This window comes from Oryctolagus cuniculus, chromosome 20 (assembly GCF_051225735.1).
Source record: "Oryctolagus cuniculus isolate XC-2025 breed Fujian yellow rabbit chromosome 20, ASM5122573v1, whole genome shotgun sequence".
Taxonomy (NCBI): Eukaryota; Metazoa; Chordata; class Mammalia; order Lagomorpha; family Leporidae; genus Oryctolagus; species Oryctolagus cuniculus.
In genome coordinates, this window is record NC_142886.1 from 27,293,520 (window position 1) to 27,313,027 (window position 19,508).

The 19,508-nt window shown below is 58.9% G+C and overlaps 1 long non-coding RNA gene across 2 annotated transcripts; it reads right to left on the bottom strand.

The window, feature by feature from the left end:
* Positions 1-298: 298 nt before the first annotated feature.
* On the bottom strand, positions 299-6,434 carry LOC103351682 (uncharacterized). 2 transcript variants are annotated; one of them, XR_016226818.1, is made up of 6 exons: positions 3,613-6,434; positions 3,323-3,421; positions 2,482-2,633; positions 1,367-1,542; positions 846-1,067; positions 299-713 (listed from the first exon to the last, which is right to left on the bottom strand). It is a non-coding gene; the product is annotated as an uncharacterized LOC103351682 (long non-coding RNA). The 2 variants fall into 2 exon arrangements; XR_007911663.3 differs by having other exon boundaries at positions 3,323-6,430.
* Positions 6,435-19,508: the final 13,074 nt, after the last annotated feature.

Below are 19,508 nucleotides of genomic sequence, written 5' to 3' on the forward strand. Positions count from 1 at the left end.
AGGCCCTCCCCGCCATGGTGAGGCACCCCCTGGAAGGTCTGGGCCTCCCCAAGGGCCCTCAGCTCACCCACCCTCCCTCCTGCCTTCTCTGTCACTGTTTTTTGTTTTTTTTTTTTTTTTTTTTCAACACAGCTTTGCAGAATCAGCCAAAGCTGGGAGGGGGGCCGGCAGATGGGAAGTGCCTTGATCTTCCTAGAAATGTGCCCGCTGGCCAGAGGGAAGCAGCTGTCCCCCTAAGGACGCAAGGGAGAGAGAGTGTGCGGGAAAGAAAAAAATCCAGGGGGAGACGGACGCTCGCTCCTTTTTGAAGATTTCTTTTATTTATTCGAAAGAGTGATGGAGAGAGAGGGCACACGAGAGCTTCCATCCGCTGGTTCACGCCCCAAATACTGCAACAGCTGCGGCTGGGCCGGCGAAGCCAGGGGCCTGCAGCCCCATCAGGGTCACCCACGTAGGTGGCAGAGGCGCATTAGCAGGGAGCCGGATTGGAAGCAGAGCAGCCAGGACGGGAACCGGCAAGGCCCAATTGGATGCTGGTGTCTCCAGCGGCCGCTTGAGCCGCTGCTCCACCAGGCCGGCCCCCAGGACAAAACTGCTTCAAGCGCCCCTTGTGTGCCAGAACCCTGCTGGGCTGTCTGTCCGTGGTGTTACTCTGTTCTCATGGAAGGGATGTGTTGTCACGTTCCCACCTTCTAGAGATGGAAACAGAGGCTCTGAAATGCAAAGAAAGAACCAATGTCATAAGAGGCAGCCCAGGTGGGAGGGGGTGTCCCCGGGCCCTGGTTCTCCCTCAGAGATTCCCACTGGACGCCAGCTCTCCCCTGCGGCTGCGTCCACGGACCCACCTCCACGGTTGGGACTGGACAGCCTGTGCCGCCGGCAGGCCCCTTTCTGCAAGGACAGCAGAGGCAGAGTCCTGCCCATCTTGTGGGACAGGGCTGCGGAGACAGGTGCTCCTCACCCACGACACCCTCAGGTCTCCCTGCAGGAGTCCAGCCAGGGAGCACAGAAGCTCCGAGGGACCATGCCCAGCTCCAGGAGGCCGGGAGACAGCAGGACACCCTTTCCTGAAAAGCCAAGAGGCCTCAGCCAGGCCGCACAGCATCAGCCTGATCCCCACGGCTCCACCCACGCCGAGGTTTGCGCTTCCCCTGGCCACAGGCGGCAAAGCAAGCATCCAGACTGCTAAACCCGGAGCAAGCAGGGAAGGCTTAGATGGGACTTAGCTACTGTCTCCAGCCAGCAGAGGGGTTTGGGTGCAGGGCATGGGAGGCAGCTGCTGTCCTCCTGAGATGCAGAGAAGCAAGAAGAAAAGGGCGCGGTCACACAGAGAGAGCTCAGCGTCCCCGCCAGGGCGCCCCGGCACCTGCTCATCCCCGTGAGAAAGCTCTGGTCACTGGCAAGCTCTCCCTGCGGGCTGGAGCTGCGCCTCTCGCTGTCTGCTTCTGCTCCCCTCTCTGCAGAAAAGGCCCCGCAGGCTTGCCAAGGAACGAGAGGATTCAGGACCACGCCGCTGCCCGGGCTGAGGCCGCTCCCCAGGCTCTAGTCCAGACACACACAGTTAAGGCGCCATTCTCACGGGACGCCTCAGGTAGCAGGACTGGAAGCTTTCAGTGCCCAGCCCTTACACACACCTACCGGGGATGGCTCCAGGCCCAGCAAGCGCGGGACCTTGGTTTACCAGGCTGGCCGGGAGCCTCGAGCCAGAGACTGGGAGTTCCGAGACTCATCCAGACCTCACCCTACCCGCCTTTCTCCACCACTCTAAGCTGTCTGAATCCCCGCCGCTTCTCACCTCCCGGCTGCCCCCTCAGTCCAGAGAAGCACCTGTTCCCTGCCCCATCCACCCAGAAGTCAGAGCACCCTCAGTCCACGCCGGTCTCCCCGGGCAAACCTCACAGTGGCTGGTGCAATGCACTTCAGAGGGAAACCAAACCCCTGGGGCCCACACTGCAGCAGCATCTGGGATGCCTGCGCCCGTATCCTTGCTAAGAGCCTGTGACAGCAGCAGAAGATGGCCCTTGCCATCCACATGGGAAACCCCATAGAATTCCAGGCTCCTGGCCATCTGGGAAGTGAACCAGTGGATGGAAGATCTTCCTCTCTCTCTCTCTCTCCCTCTCTCTTTGTTACTCTGCCTTTCAAATAAATAAAATCTTTAAAACAAAACAAAAGAACGCTAGTCCTCACCACGGGCTACCAGGCCCTCCGCACCCTGCCTCCTGCGGGACCCTGGATTTCCCCAGGGCTTTCGCGCGTGCCCTTGCTCCCTGAAAGGCCCTTGCATGAGCTACTCACCTGCCTGGCTCCCTCTCCACCCTCAGCCCTCAGCTGCAAGGCCACCTTCTCAGACACACGTGCCCTAGTGTCTCATCCATGTCAGATTCCTTTTTTTTTTTTTCCCGTTCTCTGTTGGGGGCCTTGTCTCATTTGTATCATTGCAGCATGTTCACTCACTGTCTGCTGCACTGGTGTACCCACCTGAGAATGGAGACCCTGGCTCTCCCACGCACTGCTCCACCTGCTGCATTCCACATAGGGCTTGGCACCCGGAGACACTCAGGAGTATTTTTGCAATGATAAACAACACCCTAGCCCTGTGCAGGCTGCAGGGGGGTTAGAAGTCAGCCCTCCTGGGAAACAATGAGATGGGCATGAAGACTGCCTGAGCCCCCCCACCTCCCCACTCCCCAACCCTCCCACCCCTCCTCCCCTCCCCTGTGCCTCCTCAGAGGAGGGATGCATTTAAGGAAGTCCGGCCGCTTCTGGTTTATCCGCTCCCTCACTCGCTTATAAATTCCTTAAGCAAAACCCAAGTGCTTCCTGATGGCCATAAACCGTTCGAGGGAAAACACCAATCAAGTCCCTCCTTCAGCAACCTGACGTTAATGCAAGAAACATTCAATTAGAACCAAGTAAACAAGAAACCCAGGGCAGCCACTGGTCGGGAAGCTGCAACACCAGAGCTGGGTTCTGGGAGTAGAATTTGGGTGAGATGGCAGCCGGGGAAGGAAGTCAGCGGAGCCCTTGGCTAAGGAAGGCAGGGCAGGGCTGGATAGGCCAGAGCACCTGCCTCCCAGCCCATTTTATCACCAGGCAGTAAGATGTCACCGGTGGCAGGGTTTCAATAAGGGTGCCTTCGGCCAACCGATTCCCCATAACGGCAACACAGGTAGCTGTGTCTCTTTAAAGTCTTGTGTGCACTGAGCGCCCCCGACCATCCCTGGCAGCCCCACTGGGCTTGTCCCTTAAAGGGAGAATGCAGATTCCTTCAGTGGTGTATGAGGTCAGCACTAATGGGTTCTCTGTGTTAATTACCCACCTGCTGGACCTGCGCACCTGCAGCACAGGATAGCTGCAAACCAGGCACGCACAAGTAGACAGAACGGCCTCCACTGTCACATGGCTTGTAAAAGGCACTCTGCGGTGAGTAAAAACGAAACAGCAGGGGCTGGCATGGTGGCGCAGGGGCGAAGTTGCCCTGTGCAACACCAACATCCGCTATTTGAACACCACTTCCAGTCTCGGCTGCTCTGCTTCCTACCCAGCTCCGTGCTAATGCGCCTGGGAAAGCAGCCACGATGGCCCGAGTGCTAGGGCCCCGGCACCCACCTGTGAGACCCGGATGGAGTTCCAGGCTCCTGACTTTGGCCTGGCCCAGTCCTGGTTTTTGCAACCATTAGGGGAGTGATCCAGCAGATGGAAGTGTGGGATCTCTCTCTCTCTCTCTCTTTCTCTCTTTGGCACACTGCCTTTCAAATGAAGAAAACTAATCTTTAAAAAATAAAACCAGCGCTGCAATCTATTTGTGAAAAGTGACTTGAATGCTAAGATGACTGAAAGAAACAACATGCATGTCAGTGAGCAAGCTCAGTACGGATGTGGGAGGGGGGCAGGTGGGGGGGCAGGCACCCCGGGAGGTGTGCAGGCCTCTGGGCAGGGCACCCATCTGCTCCTTGTTCAGCTCGCCCCACCTCACACACTCAGCCATCAAACGTGGGCATCTCACCACGGTCCCAGGCCTCACAGGCTCCGGGTGGGGGCAGCTGGGAGGAGGGGCCGAGCAAGGGTGGCTCCAGGACCCATTCAAAGCCCCCTCTTCCGCCCTGGGGTACGGCCTCCACCTCCTTGCTCCCCGCCCAAGCCCTGGGAGCCCATCCCCGTGCTACTTCAGAACTCCTTCCTTCAGCCACGCGCCAGCCGGGTCTGGCACCTCTTCCCAGGCTCTGACCGCGCCGTCTGCGTGTGGGATGCCGGCAGAAGCTTCGCCTGCCGCCTCCGCGCCCCTCTGCAGGCACAGCCATCGTTAACACGCGCACATCCGGCCTTGCCGCTGCCCACGGAAGGCCCACGGGCCTCGGAGACCCTGCCCCTGCCCGCCGCCCCACGGCACGCGGGGCCGGGCGCAGGGCGCGCTTCCGGGGGCTCCGCCGCAGGACAAAGCGCGACCCCCAGCACGCGGCGGGCGGAGGCCACCGTCAGGTCCCTCTTCCCTGCGGAACTGAGTGACCAGCCCGTGTCGCCATGGAAACCGCTCACCCCGCCTCCAGGGGCCTGGGGCCGTTCCCTGAGCCCGGCTGGCGGCTTCCCCAGCCGCTGCAGACCCGTTCAGCAGGCGAGACAGGCCCTGCCCTTTGGTCCTCTTTGGCCGGCTCTCCCACCAGCATCCCTTCCTCCCCTCTCGGCTCCTCCCAGCCCGCCTCCTTTCTAAGCCCTGGGAGGGGAGAGCCGAGCCGCGGAAGGACTGGGATTTTCAATTCTAAGCCGATTTCCCTCCGCAGCCAGCGAGCCCTTTCATGCGTTCCCCCTATTATCATAAACGCAGGAACTTGCATTAGGATGAATGAGCAGAGACTGCTGTCTTTGTCAGAGCCCTGGCGGATGGCCAGGCGTGGAATGACCTGAAACACTCAGCACTAAATGGAGCTGGAGAGGGGGTGGAGATCCCCCGCGGGGGAGAAATGGGGAGAGGGGTGGCCCTCCATCTCCTCTCCGATTAGAATAAGCAAGCGGTTGCCTTGTGCCCAGGCCCTGTGCTGAGCTCTCTGCACGGATTCTCTGGAATCAACACAAACCTCCTTCCTCCTGTTTATTCCCAGCCCGGTTTTACAGCGAGGATCAGACGTGTTAGGAACAGGCCCGAGAGCACACAGCCAATGCCTGTGACTCGAACCCAGGTGCCCCAATGTGGTTAAGATGCCCCAGGACCTAGAGGCTCCGAATCCTCCAAACCTTCCGCCTCCCTTCCACAGACTCCCTTGTCCCCTGCTGCAGTGGGTATCACGGATCCATTTCACTGCCCCGGCCTTGGAGGTGGAGGGTTGGTCCCCAGGCAGCGGGAAGAGGGATCCTCCTGACCCAAGGCTGCAGCGCTGAGGCCTTGTTTCATAGACCCGCCCCAGGGTCCCAAGGGCACCTACAGTGCACACGATCCGGTACTCCAGCCAGGCCCCAGCAAGTGTTTCTCAGGTGCCGTGCTGAGCAGTCGTGTTCACCTGCCAAGCCCTCCTCCTCCCCGCTCTCTGCACCCCAGGAGCCTGGCCTCTGAGGACTGTGCCTCCCAGCACTCTTGCTGTCTGATTCTGGAGGGACCCAGGCAATGGAATGAGGCAGCAGGCCATGGAGGGCAGGAGGAGAAGGAACTGGGCTATTTCTTCCCCTCTCTCCCCTGCTGAGCCCGGGGCTGGCAGAGGCTACATTCTTTCCACCCAGGCCTGCAGCTCCTGCCTGCTGGGGGCTGCCTGCAGCTCAGCTTGGCCACAGCTCTCCTGTGCTGCCTGCCCCTTGCTGCTCAGGCCCCCACCCCCAACCACACTCTGCTGCTAGTCCTGGGGGACTTCCCCTTTTTTGCTGGTTCCCCTCACCTGTCTACACTTCTAGAAAAAGGCACTTTCGTTGAAGTCACTTGCTCACTCCCTGTGAGCGTGCCACCTTCTGTTCCCAGACAGGAGTGCCTGTGCCCCTCTTTGTAGGTGGCAGGGAGCTGGCATGGCACAAGGCAGGCAATAAACAAGCAAATAAAAAACAGACTATGCCAGGAAGTAATGAGTGCTGTGAATGAATGAACAAAAGAAACAATCCATGGATGCACGCAATAAGTGAGAGGTCATGATTAGCCTTGAGAGATGATCTAGGAAGGCGAGGGAGCCTAGAGGGCACGCTCAAGGTCACATGGCGAATTATTGGTAAAAGCTGGGCTGGATTCCAGCTCTCCTGGGCTGTGTCACGGCCATGACCGGAGATGCAAAAGCCTGGGAAGTTCCTTCTGCTGCTCCTCCCCCTCCTGTAAGGACAATCTTGCAGCAGCGACAGTGAGGGCAGCAGTGGCATTCACAAGGCTCGAGCGGCTGAGCAAAAAGGGAGGTGTCAGCCAGCAAGAGCCATGGGAGCCGCGCAGATGCCCCCCTTCCGAGGGGCATCCTGGGAGCCCCTCCAGGCAGAGGGCACCCGCAGCCCCGGAGCTGCCCGCAGACCTGGAAGCCGTGTGGGAGGACAGGCCTGGGGTCCAGCTCACAGGGACTGCGTGGTGGTGGTGGTGGTGGTGGTGGTGGTGGGAACAGGCGCAGGGGAGGGCTTGGGCCCTGCCCCCATGGGGAGGGTATTGTTCTGTTGCTGACCAAGCCCCTGCCCACGTGCAGAGCTAGCTGGGAGCCTGTGACTGCCTGCCCCGGCTGACTGGGTCATCCGCTTCCCAAGCCCAGCTCTTTCCTTTCCACCGGCTCCCCTCTGCGTGCCCGCCCCTGGCGTCCCGCTGGGTGGAGAGGAAGAGCAGTCAGCCCTCGCTGGTGACACCTGCAGGGCACCGAGCAGAGGCTCCCACAGCTGGGTGCCAGCAGGGGAGCTGTCAGCCCAGCTCTGAGCTGGGGAAACAAGTTCCTGCCGTTGTGCGATTTATCTCCGGGCAATGGCAGAAGGAAGATTCAAACTCAGACCCGACCCGGCGGCTACCGGGGAAGACGGAGATCCTGTCTCCCATTGCTCCTCAGAGTCCTGCCAGGGAGCTTCCCGGACACAACAAGACGGCCCTCTCCTCGGGCCTGGAACCCGGCCTGCCAGCCCCACCCTGCCCTCCCTCCTCTCCCCATTCCTTCAGGGTTGGCCGCTCTGAAGCTCATGCTGTCCCATTTGGGCCCTTAGACTCAGGTCCACGCCCAGGGGAGCTTCTCTGTCCCATGGCCCTGCACCAGGCTCCCGGCCTGGTGGCCAGACTGGGGTTGCCATGGCAATGCCCTGCCCTTGGACTGCCTCATGGGCCCCCGCAAGCCACTGGAATGTCTCAGAAATCCCACCCTTCGGGCCGGCATCCAAACGCCTCTCCCAGACGGCCGCTCTCATTGTGAGCAGCAGGAAAATCCTCTCAGGGCTGTCCTGATTTTCAGTTTGCAAAACAGATGGCCACCACGGCCGGGCCGGCCACACGCCCTCTTCACTCCTCCCCCTCTCCGCACCGTGCCGTGCTCACAAACACAGCCGAAATGCCGGCCTCGGCACCCCGTTCTCCTCGCTATGACCTCAGCTTCCTCATCCTGCCCGGGACTGATAGCAGTCATGCACGCATCCTTGGCTGTTCACGCAAACTGAGACACTCAATGACTCACCATCAGTGCCACCTCCTTGGCCAGCTTCCCCCAGGCTTTCTACTTAAAACTGCAAAGCCATCCCCACGCCAGACACCCCCACCTCCCTCTTTCCACCATAGCTCGTCTGGATGAGATGACGGGTGCGAGGGCTCACTGGAGTCACGGACTGGCTCCCCTCTGCAACGCCGGCTCCCCGAGGACAGGGACTCAGTTTGTTTTAATTAATTTGAGAAACAGAAGGACAGAGAGCTCCCACCCACTGGTTCACTCTCCAAACGCCCCCAGCAACTGAGGCTGACCTGAAGCCAAAGCCAGTTGCCAGGAACCCCATCCAGGTCTCCCATGTAGGTGGTGGGGCCCGAGTACTGGGCCGTCACCTGCTGCCTCCCAGGCTACGCATTAGCAGGAAGCTGGATCAGGAGCTGGAACTGAAACTCGAACCCAGGAGCTCCAGTGTGGGATGGAGGCATTTTTTTTTTTTTGACAGGCAGAGTGGACAGTGAGAGAGAGAGAGAAAAAGGTCTTCCTTTGCCGTTGGTTCACCCTCCAATGACCGCCGCGGCCAGCACACCGCGCTGATCCGATGGCAGGAGCCAGGTACTTATCCTGGTCTCCCATGGGGTGCAGGGCCCAAGCACTCCTCCACTGCACTCCCTGGCCATAGCAGAGAGCTGGCCTGGAAGAGGGGCAACCGGGACAGAATCCAGCACCCCGACCAGGACTAGAACCCGGTGTGCCGGCGCCACAAGGCAGAGGATTAGCCTAGTGAGCCGCGGCGCCAGCCAGGGATGGAGGCATCTTAACCACTAAGCCAAAAAGTCCACTTGCAGGGCGGATTTTTAAATTTTTTAATTTACTTATCCTTTTTTGGCATATGAAAATGTATTGCTAATGTGTTTCTACCATCCAAATTTGTAAACTTGATCTTTTTTCTTGCCTTTGAATAAGGCCAGAAGAGACATGCTGGCTACTTTGACAAGCAGATTCCAGGAACGTCACCAACACGTGATTTTTTCCACCAAATCCAGCAGCCAGAACTTCACTGTTTTCTCTAAGAGAGTTCTAGTAGGGCCAGCCAGCATCCCATATCAGGTTCAGTTCAAGCCTTGGCTACTCCTCTTCCAATCCAGCCCCCTGCTAATGCAGTGGCCAAGAAAGTGGTGGACAATGGTCCCAATACTTGGGCCCCTGCCTTCCAGGTGGGTGATCAAGATGGAGTTCCTGGTTCCCAGTTGCAGCCTGGTCCAGCCTGGCTGTTGTGGCTATTTGGGGAGTGAACCTACAGGTAGAAGATATCTCTCCTCCTCTGTCACTCTGCCTTTCAAATAAATAGAACCGTGAGTTTTTCCCATCTTTGCTTAGCTGGACCCTGACGCACCTCTGATGGCAGAACGTGGCTGCCTGGCCTCCAGCACTCTTCCCTGGCATGGGAGGCACCTCCGAAAGGGTTGGCCTCTAGGACTGTGCCCAGATGGCCTTTCTTGTCCTGCTCCAATGCCGCTTATGGTCCTGTGGGTACTGTGGAGCTTCCTGCCAGGATGAAGACCCGACAGGCGCCCATGCTGCTGGCGTGCGGGCCTGAGCGAGCGAGCGAGCGAGCGAGAGAAAAGGAGAATGGGGATGTTGAGATCTGTCTCCATAGCCCTGTCCCCTGAACCTAAGGGCTTCCAAAATCACTGGTTGACCACATGCTTGGATGAAGCCGATCTTGTGATTTCGAAGCAACCACAGGGGATAAGGCACCTGGCCTAGGGCCTGGGCCCAGGGTAGGGGGAGAGGTTGGGGTTCGCTCCCTTCACTTTCCTCTGCCCTCACCCAGACCTGAGCCTGCCGGGAGCCCTGCAGGGACACTGCAGTGGAGGCCGGATCCTGCTGCCAGCTCCTGACCCTGCCCTCAGGGCACAGCCCTGGCTGCAGGGCTCTCCCTCCCCTCTCCTGGCCCACGCAGAGGCTAAGTCAGGACAGACGCCTGAGGCACAGTGCCTGTCACTGCCCAGTCAGCCTGCTCTGCCCAGCACAGGGCAGGCCGCAGACCCCAGGGCGGGTCCTTCCCCCGGCCTCCAGCCTCCGGCCTCCGCACAGGCCACTTTCACTTTCGGTTTTCTGCGAGGAAGCAGAAGGGCCGGGCCAGGCCAGGCCAGGGGCTGCAGGTCCAGGGCAGACAGGGGCGGGGGGTGGGGCAGGGGGTCAGAAAGCCTGGCTCCTGGGGGCCTCCTGAGCAGGGGGAGAAAGGGCATCGGCCACCTCTGTGTCCCACAGCCAAGGGAGCAAAATCTCGGCCGGGAAATCGTGGGAGTGAGCCTCAGGGATCCTGCAGCCCTGGAGACCCTCAAGGCCGGCCCGATCCTCACCTTCCTGGATCCTCACTCTGGGCCAGGAAATAAAAACAACTTTAAAAAGCAAGCAAAAAACACCCTGCAGCCTTGGAGTCCACCACAGTGGAGCATGCCGTAGCTCTCCTGTCGCGCCAGACATCCCCATGTCCCCGAGGCCTCTAGTGGCAGAGTCCTGAACAGTCCTGTCTGCCTAGGGGGAGACTGAGGCACACGGAGCCGGGCCTGGAGAGGAAACACGGCTGGCACCTCCAGCATGGTCTCCCCAGTGGTCCAAGACACGCTTAAGGAGAGGAATTCTCGGGGCCGGCGCTGTGGCGCAGTGGGTTAAAACCCTGGCCTGAAGCACTGGCATCCCCTATGGGCGCCCATTAGTCTGGCTGCTCCACTTCCAATCCAGCTCTCTGCTATGGCCTGGGAAAGCTGTAGAAGATGGCCCAAGTCCTTGGGCCCCTGCACTGGCATGGGAGACCTGGAAGAAGCTCCTGGCTCCTGACTTTGGACTGGTCCAGCTCTGGCCATTGCGGCCATCTGGAGAGTGAACCAGCGGATGGAAATCTCTCTCTCTTGCTCTTGCTCTCTGCCTCTCTGTAATTGTCTGCCTTTCAAATAAATAAATAAATCCTTAAAAAAAAAAGGAGAGAAATTCTCCTGCTGTAGCTTCCTCAGAGGAGCCAGGGCTGTTTCAGGAACAGGCACAGGGAGGGGACCCAGAGCTGACAATTACCGGGGAGAGGGGCCGGTGTCGCGGCGCAGTGGGAGTACTGACTGGCTCGAGTCCCAGCTGCTTGGCTTCCGATCCAGCTCCCCACGGATTCCCCTGGGGAAGCAGCGGAGGATGGCCCAAGTGCTTGGGCCCCTGCTTCCCGAGTGAGAAAGCTGGAAGAAGCTCCTGGCTCCTGCATTTGGCCTGGTCCGGCCCTGGCTGTTGCAGCCATTTGGGGAGTGAACCAGCAAGTGGAAGATCTCTCTCTGTAACTGTGCCTTTCAAATGAAAGTAAATAAATCTTTTTTTTTTAATGGCATAATGGGTAGGCTTAGGATGCCCACATTCCATTAAAAAAGCTAACACCATGAGAGAATGAGAAACGTCTTGCGTTCACTCCTTTCCCAGCAGGTGGGTCAGCTGCCTCAAGACACGGAGCTAAGGACCGAGAAATCAGGGAGGTGGAGACTTCTGCTGTTTTCAGGACAGGCGCTTCCCCATGGCGCCCATCCCTAGGAATGCACACACACACATGCACGCATGCGCACACATGCACACACGCATACACATGCATGTGCACACACGGACACACATGCATGTACACACATGCATACACGTGGGCACACACGCATACACGCGCACACATGCACACTCGTGTACACACGCGCACACGCGCACACACGCACGTGCACACACACACTGGCCTTCCCCGTGCATGCATCCTGCATGGTATCAGACTCCCCCCATCGTGTCCAGGCTGCTGCTCTGGGTGCTGAGGATTCTGTGGGACCAAACAAAACCGTCTGGGCTGCCGATGAGCTTTTGTGGAGGAAGGGAGGTGGACAGAAAAGCAGTAAACACAGAGTGGGCATTGATCCTAGCACGTGAGCCACACCCCCGTCCCGTATCCGAGTGCCGGGTTCGAGGCCCCGCTCTGCTTCCAATCCAGCTTCTGCTGATGTGCACCCGGGGAGGCAGCAGTTGATGGTTCCTGCCAGCCACAGCCAGGCGCCTTTGGCTTGGCACAGCCCTGGCTGTTGCAGGCGTTAAGGCAGCGAACCATAGGATTGAACAATCTCTCTCCACCATTCAAATAAAATGAAAATAAATTTTGAAAAGCAATCTAACGAGAAGTACAAAATGAAAGGGGTGATTTCGGAGAGTGGCCCACGGTGGGAGGGCACTAAAGCAGAATCGTGGCACAGAACGCGTCCGGCAGAGCGCCAGCCTCGCTGAGGGCGTGACATTTACGCTGGCCTTGGGCAAGACGAACGCGCTAGGAGCCGAGGTGCCAGGACAGCCGGCTGCACCCACGTGGCCCCGCTGAGGTTTTTAGTAGCTCTGCCTTTCACTGTCAAGGGTGGCGGGGCAGAAGATCAGTTACTGCGATGAAGGCTTGAATTTATTCTCGGAGCAGCGGGAAGTCAGGGGAGGAAATGATGTAATTGATGTTTTGAGAAGATCTCACTGACTGCATTCGATGAGCAAGAGGGAGGCAGGGCCAGGCTGGGACGCGAACATGCCCAGTTCGCAGTGGGGGCCCTGGCGGGTGGAGAAGAACCTCCAACAGGCACCCCCAAGGATCTTCCCCACCCCACCCGCCAAGACTGGGCCACACTGCGGAGGGCAGCCCTCACCTCTGCTGCTCCGCGCCCCCCCCCCCCCACGCCACGGTGGGCGCCCAGCCCCTCGCAGCCCAGCGCCTCCCTGCAGGAAGCCGGCTGGCGGCGCCTGCTGCGTGACCTTGGGCTGCGAAGTCCGGCATTCGCAAAGTCAAAGCGAGCCACTTCCTCCTCCCCAGCGAGCTGGCGGGCGGGCAGCCGGCCGCCACTCCCTGCCCCCTCGCCGCTGGCGCAAGGCGGGCGCTGGCGCGAACGCGCTCCGCATGCTAAGGGCTCGCGCCCGTGCCCGGCCGCCCGGAGGCGCGTCTGTCACCCGCTGCTGACTCAGCACTTCTCGGGAAGGCTTTCCCTGCGCTTTGGAGGAGGAGGCCCGGAAATGAGGCTGCGGCTCCTCCTCCTCCTCCCCTCGGCCCGCAGGGGCACGCGCCAGCGTGTGTGTGTGTGTGTGTGTGTGTGTGTGCGCGCGCGTGCACGTGAGTATTTGCTGAGTCCTGGGTGTGTCTCTGATGTGTATTTATGTGTGTGCCTGGCCCGCACGTCTTTGCATGTGTGTCCTGGCCACCTGTGCCAGCCTGTGCGTTTGTGTGTGTCATACATGTGCCTGGGAGCGTGTGTACATCAGCTCCTTGGCGCTTCCCTCCTCTCTCCCTCAGTCCTTGCTTCCTCCCCTGTCTTCACCTTGACCCCCAAGGTGACCCTGGGGTTTCTGAGGCCACAAGCCACACATCTTCCTCCCGGGCACCTCCCGCTCCTGCCGCACAGTCTGCCCCCAGCCCTCAAATCGCAGGGGCTCAGAGGCTAAAGGCGCAGACTCTGGGGTCAGCCAGATCTGGGGGACAGGCCCAGCTCTGCACCTGCCGGCGTTGACCTTGAATGAGATGCCCACCTTTCCTGAGCCTCACGTTCCTCGTGCTTGGGGCCATCATATCTCGCTGGAACATCCTCAGAGGATGGAGTTCAGCACGGCACAGCGCGCCTGTCGCTTAGGGCCAGGGCCAGTGTCAGGCCCACAGCCAGGGTCCGGGCAGCAGCCCCTCAAGGACAAAAGTACTGCACAGCAGCTGACTTGGCTGCTGGGGACTGTGATTGGGAAAGGGGCGGGAGCTTCCTGCCTGACAGCTTCTGCCGGGAAAAACAAGTGGTGACCTGATTTAGTGTTTCTTGAGCGGCTGGGAGGGAAGTCACAGGTGAGGGGTGAGGGGCTGCCCTCGGGGCCTCCAGCTCCGCCCAGCCTGCACCCTAGAGCAGTGTGCGGTGTCCCTGGGAGAAGGTCCTTTTGTTCCGTCTGCTTCAGCCCGGGAAGGAGATTCTCAGCAGCTCCATTTTGCAGCTGGGCACAGGGAGGCCCTGGAAGGCCAAGTCCCAAGGTCACAGGGCTGACACACAGCAGATAGAACCCTGGCGCATCAGCTGTCCGTCAAGCACTCCCGGATGTGGACACCGCCCGCCAGCATCAGCATCCCGTACCAGAGTGCCTGGGCTCCAGTCCGGGCTCCGTTCCCGCTTCCAGCTTCCTCCTGTGTGCACCCTGGGAGGCAGTGGTGACGACTCAGGTAGCTGCGTCCCAGCTACCCACACAGGAGACCCCCGCTGAGTTCCGGGCTCCTGGCTTGGGCCTGGCTCAGCTGGCTGTTTAAGGCATCTGGAGAGTGAGCCAGCAAATCTGATCTCTCTCTCTCTCTCTTTCTCCCCTCTTTCTGCCTTGTAAATAAAATAAATAAATATTTAAAACAGAAGAGAAAGGAAACTGCAGTGGCAGGGCGTGCCACAGAGCTTCCTTCATGCCCACGCAGGGACCTTAGCGCTGAGCTGGAGACGGGACCAGGGTTCCCTGCTGCTCAGCTCCGGCCTGGACCCTTGGGTGAGGCCAGAGCTTTCAGGGCCTGCGCACGGCAGAGAGAAAGGGGCGACAGCGTCTCCGGCCTTCCTGAGTCACAGGGCTGCCCCGGCATGCAGTGGGGCCTTTGCAAAACAGACGTGCCCATTTCTGCCCTGACAGCGCCGGGGCGCGCAGTGGGCAGCTGTGGCCTGTCCCTACGTGGGGGTTAAAGTGGCCCAGCTACGGTGACTCACCCACTTGCCCAGCCAGCTGAAACCCTGGCCCAACCCCGCTACTCACCAAAGCCCCTGGGCCTGGCCGTCTAACCAAGAAGCATGAGAACTCTGGCTGGGACAACAGGAAATAAACAGAGGGCCACAAGACAGCCTCATTGGCAGCTTGGGAACCACCTGCCTCTGGGCTTCCGAGGGTGTGACTTTATTTATTGAAGTGGTTTGAGATAGGTCTTTTGTTCTTGCAGCCAAAAGCAACCCCCCCCCCCCAGGTGTGAAGGGGATATAGGCCTGTGGCCTGCTGGGGCTGTGATCCTTAGCTCAGGTGGTCTGCCCAACACTGGGCTCTTTGCACCTCTCCTGGAGGACTCTGGGGGCCCGGGGTGGTGGTGGGGGAGCAGAGGAAGCCTGTTGAGAGCAGGTGTGGAACCTGAAGCTGGTGGGTAGCACGCCTGAGTGAGGAGAACCCAGAAGGGGGCCTCCCCAGGAGAACGGGGCCAAATTCCAGCTGGGGTGGAAAACCCTGCAGAGCACACAGCTTCTCCAGAACGGAACTTTTCCATTACCAAAGAGCTTGCGTGGATGCGAGAGATTCACTGCTGCTATGTCCAATGCAGGCCAAAGCCAGGAACTGGGAACTCATCCAGATCTCCTCTGTAGGTAGCAGGGACCCAAGCACGCGGACCACCGCCTGCTGCTCTCACGGTGCCCGAGAGCATGAATGGAGCCGGGACTCCAACCCAGGCACTCCCATACATCTCAAGTGGCGTCCTAACCACTATGCCAAACTCACACCCCAATTTTATTTAAAAAAAAAAAAGGAAACAGAATAGGAATGAAAAAAATATATACGTGTAGGTTGCACACCGTCCAAAGGGACGTGCAGTCTGCAATGCTTCCGCACCCATCTCTGCGCAGCGGTGCTTGTCTGAGTAATGGGCTGAGATGGGAAATGCATTTCTCAGGGTGAGTCATGATTTCAGACGTGTGAAAGCTACAGTTCTGGAAAGCAGACGGATGAAGACGCGAAGTGCACCGTTTGCGAGTGTGTGATGGGGGGGGGGGGTCTCTGTCCTAACATTTAAAGCCAGCCTCCCCCCCAGTATCTGAGGGGCAACAGTCGACCTTGACCCTGACCTTCACTCTGCCAGCCCTTCACACCTCAGTGGACTCCAGTCCTTCTTGCTCCTTTCACGGGGGGAAGGCAGGCGGGTGGCTTTTCCCAGCTTCACCATCTCTGGAATATCCTCACGGTTCCCGAGAACCTCTGCGGTGTGTGTTGATCCAGATCCTTGGATTGAGTGGCAGGTGGCATCCTGTCCCCTTACTGGTCACTGCGACACAGTGGGTGGCAGCAGGAGCTGGGCAAGGCGCTTGGGTCCCTGGGAAGAAGGCTTCTGTGGATGTGTTTTCCTCCCACTTTCTGCAGTAGACAGAATCTTGGCGACCACGCAGCTGGACCAAGAAAAAGCTAGAAAGCCACCAGGGTCAGGGCGGAAGCCCCGCTGCGGTCCCAGTCCCCTGGTTCCTCCCCGCCCCCGCCCCAGGTTAGCCCCTGCTGGTCTCTTTGCAAATCCAGTCGACCCACCTGCAGGGAAACTCCCAGCCTCACCCCGGGGCAGCACTGACTAATTGCAAAACACATTTTCTCCTTTTCTGTCAGGCCCACAGTGGCAGCCCCCACCTCCCTCAAGCCCAGCCCCGCCTCCCCAGACTTCACCGCCTGGGTTCTCGCCTCTGCTCTCGGCTGTACTTTCACTTTCCTATCACTCTCACTTCTCCGGCAGCTTCTCCCCTGGGGAGCTCAGAACTCTGGCCTTTTCTCAAAGGGTTGCCAGGACGATGCCCTGGGCTTTACCCTGTGGGCCAAGGGTTGATCCAACAACAGTCCCCAACGCCTTCTGTCCCAGGCTCTAGGTGTAAAATCACAGCAAGACTAAGTTCTGTTCATCCAAGCTTCTAGAAGCCTGCGACACAGAGATACACTCAGACAGACAGCCGACAACAGTGGACAAAGGCCCGGCGTTAGAGAGGCCGGCAGAGAGGGACAGAGAAGGCAGCCTCGGGGAGCCGAAAGAGGTGCCCTTGAGGGACAGAGGTCCGGACCAACCCCTGAAGGGTGGCTTGGATCCAGCCTTAGCCAGGTAAAGATAGGAAGCGCCTGGCAAAGACAAAACAGCCTGGCGGGTGGTGCATTTTGGTGAAGTTGGTACAGAGTGGGAGGTAGTGCCGGGGCTGGGGTCCCCAAAGATCTAAGGAGAGGTGAAAAGGCCTGCTACGCCATGAGGATTTTGCCCCGAGGGTGCTGGGGAGCCATTGAAGGGTCTTTTTTTTTTTTTTTTTTTTTTTTTTTTTGACAGGCAGAGTGGACAGTGAGAGAGAGAGACAGAGAGAAAGTCTTCCTTTGCCGTTGGTTCACCCTCCAATGGCCGCCGTGGTCGGCGCGCTGCGGCCAGCGCACCGCGCTGATCCGATGGCAGGAGCCAGGAGCCAGGTGCTTTTCCTGGTCTCCCATGGGGTGCAGGGCCCAAGCACCTGGGCCATCCTCCACTGCACTCCCGGGCCACAGCAGAGGGCTGGCCTGGAAGAGGGGCCACCGGGACAGAATCCGGCGCCCCGACCGGGACTAGAACCCGGTGTGCCGGCGCCGCTAGGCGGAGGATTAGCCTAGTGAGCCGCGGCGCCGGCCATTGAAGGGTCTTAAGCCACTCTGCTGGTGCCCAGAGTGGACACAGACCAGCCAGAGGCTGGCAGGTGCAATGGAAAGATGTGGATGGCCGGGAGACAGAACACAGCGTTGGGTGGGTGGAGAGGTGAGAAAGAGAGGTGAGGGTGAGCCTCAGGTTCCACATGAATGCTCGCTCCCTTCTGTTCGTTACAGGAGGAACAGTGGACAGGAGAGAGCGGGAGCGAGAGAGAGAGAGAGAGAGGCGGCATTCCAGGTGTCTGAGGAACACAAGGCCATTGACCACAGTGCTCTGACCCCTAACAGGGGTCTGGGGTAGAGATCCACCTGCATGCGGGTGGCATTGAAGACGAGGTGTAGAGTGGGATGGTGGGAGGGCAGGAAGGCCTGGACACAGTGGAGAAAGGCAGCACGGCGGCCGCAGGCAGACAAGGAGCCCCGCCAAGGCCGGACACCCAGCAGCAGCCGGCAGAAGTGGCCACCTGGGAGCCAGGTGGTGGCTTGGGCTGGGAGGCCGGGCAGCTGCAGACAGAAAAGCCCGACTGAGGTTGAACACAAGGAAGAGCAGAAGTGAGAGCAGTTTCAGTGGTGGTGGCAGAGGGAGAAAGTGACGAAAACCAGTTCTGTTCTGAGTCTGGGAACAGTAGGCCAGGGCAGCAGCAGCCCGGGGCAGCTCACAAGCGCTGCATGGGCCCCAGGTCCTCTCCTGTGGGCTCTCCTTCATTTTTGAACAAGGTTTATTTTATTTATTTGAAAGTCAGAGTTACAGAGACAGAGAGGGAGAGAGAAAGGTCTTCCATCTGCTCATTCACTCCCCAGATGGCCACAACGGCCAGAGCTGCACCGATCCGAAGCCAGGAGCCAGGAGCTTCTTCCAGGTCTCCCACATGGGTGCAGGGGCCCAAGCACTTGGGCCGTCCTCCACTGCCTTCCCAGGCCACAGCAGAGAGCTGGATCGGAAGAGGAGCACAGGGGCCTGTCCAGCCCTCCACCAGCTCGGAGCCAGCCCAGGAGAGGCCCAGCAGCTGCGTGGCTCCCATTCTATGGGCCCTTTCCTGCCACCCTGTGCCTCCTGGGCCACACCACCCTCAGTCACAGAACTCTAAGACAGGAGGAGAGCCTGAGGTCCTCTCTGTCCTTCTAGTCAATGACCTAATTATGCAGCTAGAGTGGCCAGGTCGAGCCAAGGCTGCAGAACCAGCGACTGGCAGATGAACACAGCCCATAGAATCTACAAGCTACGGAGGACACATTCTGCTGTCTCTCAGAGAATGTGGGTTGAGGATGGAGATCTGGAATTGTGGCAGCCTTATTGTCCTATGCAGGAAGACCCTAGAACTGTGGTGAGGTGGAGGGAGCAGGGCCTGGTAGTGTGGCACAGTAGGTTAAGTCACTGCCTGATATGCCAGCATCTCATATGGGTACGGGTTTGAGTCCCAGCTGCTCCACTTCTAATTCAGCTCCCTGCTAACAGCCTGGATAAGCAGCGAAAGGTGGTCCAAGTACTTGGGTTCCTGCACCCATGTGGGTGATCCAGAGCTCTTGGCTCCTGGCTTCAGTCTGGCCCAGTCCTGGCCTTGGCAGCCACTTGGGAGTAAATCAGCAAATGAAAGACACCCCCTTCTCTGTGGCTTTCCTCCTCTCTCTGTGACTCTGACTTTCAAATAAATAAATTAAAGAAAGAAAAAAGAAAGGGGGAGGGAGCAAGCACAGAGTGGAATCCGGAGACAAAGGGAGCAGTGAGGCAGGGCTGTGGGGACCCTGAGAGGCGAGATCGCAGTCCGTCAGGTGGGCCTCACGTTTGTTTATTCATGGAATGGCTGCACTCAGGTTCTTGTCTCTGATATAAGAAAAAAATTCAAGGACCCAGGCAGAGGTTAGCAGGAAAAAAAGATGGATTTGCATGCACAGTGTAAGCACACACGGGAGAGGGTGTGCGGGTGTGCTGGAGCGTGGGCTGTGCTCGGGAGCTTGGGGGGGGTATGACCCTTTTACATGATCTGGAGGCTTAGCAGGTGGTGTCTGGGGCAGGGTTTACCTGGAGTTTGGGGCAGGGCTTGAGTATCGCCCATTTCCCTGCCCTTTGTTGAAAAATCAAAAGTGTCATGGAGTCAGGTGCATGATGGGTGTAGGAGTGTCAGCCATGGTCATTTTATTTATTTTTAAATATTTATTTATTTATTTAGGAGGCAGAGTTACAGAGAGAGAGGGAAAGATGGAGAGAGTAAGAGATCTCCTATCCACTGGTTCATTCCCCAGATGTGGTGGCTTAACCCGCTGTGACACGGTGCCCACCTCCTACCTTCACGTCCCTTTGGCCACCGTCAAACTCGGCCCCACAGCCACCTACAGGGTGGCAGCCCCAGCCAGGGTTTCCTGGTCTTCTACCTGCTTGCTCATTGCTGGCCAGAAATCACCTCCCTTTCCCTCCCCACTTTTTCTCACCTGGGGAGGCAGCAGACTTGAGGCCCAAGGAGAGACCCAGGGGATTTCAGAGTCGTTGCCCCACTGTTTACCTAGGCTGTAAGC